General features: G+C 48.5%; 1 pseudogene; it reads left to right on the plus strand.

Annotated features, from left to right (window-relative positions):
- LOC123732882 (glutamate receptor ionotropic, NMDA 2A-like) overlaps positions 1-5,000 on the plus strand; it is a 101,186-nt pseudogene that overhangs the window by 25,998 nt on the left and 70,188 nt on the right.

The raw sequence follows: 5,000 nt of genomic DNA on the forward strand, positions 1-5,000 counted from the left end.
AGTAAAAGTCTATAAGTATTTGGTTCTAAGTATTCGGAAGATTCCAAAGTAAACGTAAAAGTAGAAATCATTTCAAATTCCATCTTTTAATCGAAGCGGACGGCACCGTTTTCTTGTTTTTATAATGTATGGATAGTCAGGGGGCGCACTCGGACATCATTTACAAAATACATCCGCCAGATCAGAGGCAGAAGGTCCATTTACCTGTCCTGCTAATCATTCAAAATGTAACGAGTACTTTTGGGTGTTCGGGAAAATGTATGGAGTAAAAAGTACATTATTTTCTTAAGGAATGTAGTGAAGTAAAAGTAAAAGTTGTCAAAAAATATAAATAGTAAAGTAAAGGACAGATATTTAAAAATGACTTAAGTAGTACTTTAAAGTATTTTGACTTATTTTACTGTTTAAATATAGTTGGGGTCCTAATCTGAGTCTGGGTCTGGCCAAGAGAGTGCCTGAGTAGAACTAGCTGTTACATAAATAGTTGAGGTCCTAATCTGAGTCTGGGTCTGGCCCAGAGAGTGCCTGAGTAGAACTAGCTGTTACATAAATAGTTGAGGTCCTAATCTGAGTCTGGGTCTGGCCCAGAGAGTGCCTGACTAGAACTAGCTGTTACATAAATAGTTGGGGTCCTAATCTGAGTTTGGGTCAGTCCTACAGAGTGCCTGACTAGAACTAGGAGAGAGAGAGAGAGAGAGGGGGGGGGTCAGGGATAGGAGGGGGAGATAGAGAAAAAAATAGAGATAAAACAGATGAGGGGATTTTAATGAACATCTTTCCAGTGTGATTACCTTACAGAGTATCTCATCTTTCTAGTGTGATTACCTTACAGAGTATCTCATCTTTCTAGTGTGTTTACCTTTCAGAGTATCTCATCTATCCAGTGTGATTACCTTACAGAGTATCTCATCTTTCTAGTGTGATTACCTTACAGAGTATCTCATCTTTCCAGTGTGATTACCTTACAGAGTATCTCATCTTTCCAGTGTGATTACCTTACAGAGTATCTCATCTTTCCAGTGTGATTACCTTCCAGAGTATCTCATCTTTCTAGTGTGATTACCTTTCAGAGTATCTCATCTATCCAGTGTGATTACCTTTCAGAGTATCTCATCTATCCAGTGTGATTACCTTTCAGAGTATCTCATCTATCCAGTGTGATTACCTTACAGAGCATCTCATCTATCCAGTGTGATTACCTTACAGAGTATCTCATCTATCCAGTGTGATTACCTTACAGAGCATCTCATCTTTGTAGTGTGTTTACCTTTCAGAGTATCTCATCTATCCAGTGTGATTACCTTACAGAGTATCTCATCTATCCAGTGTGATTACCTTACAGAGTATCGCATCTTTCTAGTGTGATTACCTTACAGAGCATCTCATCTTTCTAGTGTGATTACCTTACAGAGTATCTCATCTTTCTAGTGTGATTACCTTATAGAGTATCTCATCTTTCCAGTGTGATTATCTTACGGAGTATCTCATCTTTCCAGTGTGATTACCTTATAGAGTATCTCATCTTTCTAGTGTGATTACCTTATAGAGTATCTCATCTTTCCAGTGTGATTATCTTACAGAGTTAGTGATTTTTTCATTCTCATTCTCTCTCTTGTACACACACACACACACACACACACACACACACACACACACACACACACACACACACACACACACACACACACACACACACACACACACACACACACACACACACACACACACACACACACACACACACACACACACACAGGCTTTGTGTATTTTGGTTGGACGGGAGGAGTAATTGGAGGAGTTGAACAACGGGAAGAATTGATCTGCTGGTCTGGAAACAATCAATAGAATGAATAGAGGAGGAGATGATGGGAGAGGAGAGGAGGGGAGGAGAGAGGAGGGGAGGGGAGGAGAGAGGAGAGCAGGGGAGAGGAGAGGAGAGGAGGGGAGGAGAGAGGAGGGGAGGGTAGGAGAGAGGAGAGCAGGGGAGAGGAGAGGAGAGGAGGGGAGGAGAGGAGAGAGGAGGGGAGGAGAGAGGAGGGAGGAGAGGAGGGGAGAGGAGGGGAGGAGAGGAGAGAGGAGGGGAGGAGAGGAGAGAGGAGGGGAGGAGAGAGGAAGGGAGGAGAGGAGAGAGGAGGGGAGGAGAGGAGAGGAGAGAGGAGGGGAGGACAGGGGAGGGGAGGAGAGGGGAGAGGAGGAGAGAGGAGGGGGAGAGAGGAGGGGAGGAGAGCAGGGGAGGAGAGAGGAAGGGAGGAGAGGGGAGAGGAGAGAGGAAAGGAGGAGAGAGGAGGGCAGGTGTGTTCATGTGTCTGTGTGTGTCCGTGTGTCAGTGTGTGTGTGTCCGTGTGTCAGTGTGTGTGTGTCCGTGTGACAGTGTGTTTTTGTATTCGTGTGTCAGTGTGTGTGTGTCCGTGTGACAGTGTGTGTGTGTGTGTGAGACCGTGTGTCAGTGTGTGTGTGTCCGTGTGACAGTGTGTGTGTGTGTGTGTGTGTCCGGGGAGGAGAGCAGGGGAGGAGAGCAGGGGAGGAGAGAGGAAGGGAGGAGAGGGGAGAGGAGAGAGGAAAGGAGGAGAGAGGAGGGCAGGTGTGTTCATGTGTCTGTGTGTGTCCGTGTGTCAGTGTGTGTGTGTCCGTGTGTCAGTGTGTGTGTGTCCGTGTGACAGTGTGTTTTTGTATTCGTGTGTCAGTGTGTGTGTGTCCGTGTGACAGTGTGTGTGTGTGTGTGAGACCGTGTGTCAGTGTGTGTGTGTCCGTGTGACAGTGTGTGTGTGTGTGTGTGTCCGTGTGTCAGTGTGTGTGTGTCCGTGTGTGTGTGTGTGTGAGACCGTGTGTCAGTGTGTGTGTGTCCGTGTGTCAGTGTGTGTGAGACCGTGTGTCCGTGTGTGTGTGTCCGTGTGACAGTGTGTGTGTGTGTGTGAGACCGTGTGTCAGTGTGTGTGTGAGACCGTGTGTCAGTGTGTGTGTGTCCGTGTGTCAGTGTGTGTGAGACCGTGTGTCCGTGTGTGTGTGTCCGTGTGACAGTGTGTGTGTGTGTGTGAGACCGTGTGTCAGTGTGTGTGTGTGTGTGAGACCGTGTGTCAGTGTCCGTGTGTCAGTGTGTGTGTGTCAGTGTCCGTGTGTCAGTGTGTGTGTGTCAGTGTGTGTGTGTGTGTGAGACCGTGTGTCATTGTGTGTGTGTCAGTGTGTGTGTGTATAGTCCCAGTACAAACTAATGGGTCTGAAACAGCAGCACCTGGCTCAGTCATTATTATCCATCTCCATATCTCTCTCTATAACTGGACTACATTACTACAGTACTCATACTGTGGTTCACATTAATAACCTCTCACTGATCACTGATATGGAGAGGAGAGGAGAGGAGAGGAGGGGAGGGAGGGGAGGGGAGAGGAGAGGAGAGGAGAGGAGAGGAGAGGAGAGGAGAGGAGAGGAGAGGAGAGGACTGGAGAGGAGAGGAGAGGAGAGGAGAAGAGAAGAGAAGAGAAGAGAAGAGGAGACGAGAGGAGAGGAGAGGAGAGGAGAGGAGAGGAGAGGAGAGGAGAGGAGAGGAGAGGAGAGGAGAGGAGAGGAGAGGGGAGGAGGGGAGAGGAGAGGAGAGGAGGAGGGGCTGAGAGGCTGAGATCCATCTCCATATCTCTCTCTATAACTGGACTACATTACTACAGTACTCATACTGTGGTTCACATTAATAACCTCTCACTGATCACTGATATGGAGAGGAGAGGAGAGGAGAGGAGAGGAGAGGAGAGGAGAGGAGAGGAGAGGAGAGGAGAGGAGAGGAGAGGAGAGGAGAGGCGGAGAGCAGGGGAGGAGAGGAGAGGGGAGGAGAGAGAATAGGAGAGAGAGGAGAGGAGGGAAGGCGGAGGACTGGAGAGGAGAGGGGAGGAGAGGAAAGGAGAGGAGAGGAGATGACTGAAGAGGAGAAGAGGGAAGGAGGGAGGACTGGAGAGGAAAGGAGAGGATCATCATCAATCTACACCCCATAATAACAAAGCAAAAACAGATTTTTTTTAAATGTTTTTTTTAAATAACATCTGAAATATCCCATTTCCATAAGTATTCAGACCCTTTCCTCAGTATTTTGTTGAAGCGCATTTGGCAGCGATTACAGCCTGGGTTCTATATCCTTCCATCTCTTCTCCTTCACTCTGTTCTGTCCTGGTTTGATTGACACCTCAAAACTGCCTGAAACCTTCTTTTTTCCCCCTTGTGGTATCCATTGGTGATTACCCAGCACCCCCCACAGAGCGTCAGCGAGCCACACAGACAGACACACACACACACACACACACACACACACACACACACTGGCAGACAGCAGCTGCAGAGCCGCTAAATCATCACCACATGAGTGTGATTAGGTTCATTACTGTCGTGTCAACACACACACACACACACACACACACACACACACACACACACGCATGCACACACACCCACACACACACACACACACACACACACACACACACACACACACACACACACACACACACACACACAGACACACACACGTACACACACACACACACACACACACACACACACACACACACACACCACACACTCGCCTGGTAATACAGAGACAGTCTTCACTCTCTTCCCCAATTCATCCTCTCCCTTCTTCCTCCCCATTTTTCTCTCACTCTCTCTTCACCCCCCCGTCCTGCTCTGTTCACTAGGTGGGTCTCCTCTTCCTCCTCCTCCTCCTCCTCCTCCTCCTCCTCCCATCAGACTAGTTAATCCCAGTCCTGTTCTGTTCACTAGGTGGGTCTCCTCTTCCTCCTCCTCCTCCTCCTCCTCCTCCTCCTCCTCCCATCAGACTAGTTAATCCCAGTCCTGTTCTGTTCACTAGGTGGGTCTCCTCTTCCTCCTCCTCCTCCTCCTCCTCCTCCTCCTATCAGACCAGTTAATCCCAGTCCTGTTCTGTTCAGTAGGTGGGTCTCCTCTTCCTCCACCTCCTCCTCCTCTTCCTCCTCCTCCTCCTCCTCTTCCTCCTCCTCCTC

The sequence above is a fragment of the Salmo salar genome, unplaced genomic scaffold (assembly GCF_905237065.1).
Source record: "Salmo salar unplaced genomic scaffold, Ssal_v3.1, whole genome shotgun sequence".
Taxonomy (NCBI): Eukaryota; Metazoa; Chordata; class Actinopteri; order Salmoniformes; family Salmonidae; genus Salmo; species Salmo salar.